The following is a 3047-nucleotide window of genomic DNA, read 5'->3' as shown; positions in this document are numbered from 1 at the left end:
AGTAGGGGTAACTTTGGCTATTTAATGAAAGGTGCATTTTTAGAAATTATGGACAACAAAATGAATATGTGTTCAGCAATTCCTGCCTACAGGAGTTCACACTCTACTTAAGGAAGGCAAGTCACATGCAGTTGAAACAACTAGAGAAAAAAAAAATTCTAAATAAACTAGTGTTTTATATCAATACGATTAAGTGCTAAAGTGTGTAGTTCAATTAGATAATATAAGAATTAGAAAATAAGGTGATAAAGTATTCCCCTAGACAAAATGGGCTCCATGTGGCTAACTGAGGAACTCAAAACAGAACTAGGTGTCCATAGCTGAGTGACAGAATGATCACATGTTCTGTACTCTCAGAAGGATGTTGTAAAAGTATGAAAGGACCTCCCTTTGTACAATCAAGCTAAACCAGCTCCTATTCTGTTGTTGAGCTATAAGATAAACCGCTGCTAAAAGCACAGCACCTCTTCACACCCCCCAATGCCACAAGCCCCAGGCCTCACTGGCCATTTGAAAGAAACATCTGATAGGAACTTCTGCTCTGGGGCTTGGAAAGCAACCAGAGATCACCTGCCCTAGCCAATTAAGGCTCAGCTGTATAGACCAATCAGATCTCAGCTGTGTCAGTCAGTCAAAACCAAACAAGACTCAACCCTTTGTTTGCATAAATGGAGCTGTTTGGGAACCTGTGGGGGGACTTTTTCTATAAAACCCCAGGCATGCCATCCCTCCATTATCTGGAATGGACCTTCATTTTACACAGAAGCCTGCATGAATCCCTGATTTGCAAATAGTTCACTGGAATAAAGTCTCTTTCCTCCAGATTCCTTTTTGGAGAAGTTTTGTTCACAAAGGGGACAAAAAAATTAAGCTAAGATGAAAATCAGAAAAAAAATACAATCACTATAATAATAAGGCTCACTACTTCCAAGATTCTTATGTGTCCTGGTCTAAGCATGTCTGTTTTTAAAGCATAGAAACTGAAAATACTGGGAGCTGGAATTATGGGTTTTGATCCTTTTAAAATACCAGTATTACAAAGTTTTCTAGTGAAGTTAAACGGATGTCTGCATGTAATTCTTTTACAGAGCCCCAGTTGAGAAGAGCTGCAATAATTAAGAGTATTTTGAAAATATAGCAGAGTAAGGAAAAAAAATTGCAACCTTGGATAATTAAAAAAACAAAACCAAGCTCATTAGGATATCATATTAAAGATTAAGAATTTAGAAATTATTTCTGTGTATGGGACACTGCCTACTGCTTCTTATCATTTTTCCACTGTAGAATTGTCACCATTACTCACTGTGAAGAATAGTATGATTAATATTCACGGGAACATAGTATAAATATTCTATGTAATATTAAATTCACAACAAATCAAATATTTCCTGAGTCACATGGGAAAAAATTTACTAATTTTTTGTAAAATTGCTGAGCCTCCCCAGATAGATTCTGTTACCAGGACAGCTCTTTAAGTTCCCAGATGCAGGTGCCTTGCCTTCCTTAAGCAGAGTATGAACTCCTGTAGGCAGGAATTGCTGTGGATCTTGCTGAGCCTTCCCAGATAGGTTCTATCACCAGGACAACTCTTTAAGTTCCCAGATGCAGGTGCCTCCCTTCCTTGGCAGAATGTCTGGTGGACTCAGCAGCTCCCTTCTGAGGAGGAGCTTATCACAGCTGAGGCTCCCTAGGGAGTCAAGGTCCTCCTCTTCCACCCACTGTGGGCCTGGGTGCCACATTCACCCTATGGCTTCTCCTGGTAGCTTTGATGCTGCCTCTGCAGTGATCCTGGCATCTTCTGGCCCCTGGATGTACTTGTTGGCACTGCCATCATCATCACCTGCACCTCTGCCTCAAGACAAGGTTAAGGATATTTTTCCCAGACCCGTTTCCTCAGTTGGGGACATTTATCCTAGGTCTAGGTGCCATTCTAGAATCAGGAATATAATCAAATCAAAGATCTTTACTTGAAGAAAGCATAATGTTGATGGCCATGAACCAGCGGTTTTTCCTCCTTTCCCTCATATTCCTATGCCTTTTAGGGCTATACTGCTGGCCTCATTTTCCCGTTCTGGATGGCAGATCCATCTCCTAGAAATAACTTTCAAGACGGAACTGTAATCCAGGTCTTTGGTTGTAATCCAGGTCTTCTGGGAGTTCCATTTTGGGATCCAGGCTTACATCAAATCCTACATTCGCTTCTGAGGAAAGTTAAAATTTTCATATACAAGAGAATTTTAAAAAAATGCTATGCCATCAGAGATAAAAATGCTAGTGGAAAGTCATTCAGGAGAGGAGAAAAATTGATTATGCTAATGAAAATAATATCAAATTTGGCTGAAAATGCAAAATACAGTTTGAGTCCTCAGGGGCCATGGTAGAGAGTGGGGCAGAATTAATGAGGGAAGAGGTAGGGGGAGAGGGGTGGGGGGTGGGGGGGTGGGGTTTCCTGCTTTGTGCAGAGTCTTGTCTTGAGGGGCTATTCTTGCTGTTCATGGCTGATTGATAGGTGATGACACCTCCATACTTGGGTTGGAATCCTAGGAGTTCCTGGGAATCGCCCCCCACTTCTAAAGACAGGGACTCTCTGTGTAGGAGCTTTTGGGGTTCTGCTGAGAAAGGGAGAGGCTGAGTAGCAAGAACGATCATGATTGATTAGTAATGTCTGCTACAAACGTGAGAGGGTGGGGGACAGCTCATATGGCTGGTATTTATCACCTTGCCCCATAACATGCTTTCTGGCTGAATTCTCAGGCTGCTCAAGTCCTTTCCACTCGGAACTGCGACCTAAACCTGGACAACTAGGCTGCAGGACCACCTGGGTAGGTGTGAACTCCAGAGGTTCATGCGTTTCCAGACAGGGGTGTCATTTTAGAACTGGGCATAAGATGAAGGGCAACAGGAAAGAAAACGCCGAGCCTGGGGATATGAGCTCAGAGCTCTTTACATCTTTAGTGTTCTAAACGGTCCAGGGCAGGGGCGCTTCGGGGCCTTGGCAGCGGAACCTGGCCGCGTAGACGTTTATGCGATTTTCTGGTGCGCCGCTG

The sequence above is a fragment of the Sapajus apella genome, unplaced genomic scaffold (genome assembly GCF_009761245.1).
Source record: "Sapajus apella isolate SASKATOON/1434 unplaced genomic scaffold, GSC_monkey_1.0 scaffold19, whole genome shotgun sequence".
Classification (NCBI taxonomy): Eukaryota; Metazoa; Chordata; class Mammalia; order Primates; family Cebidae; genus Sapajus; species Sapajus apella.
The sequence above is the reverse complement of the archived record's forward strand: the minus strand, read 5'-3'. Positions refer to the sequence as shown.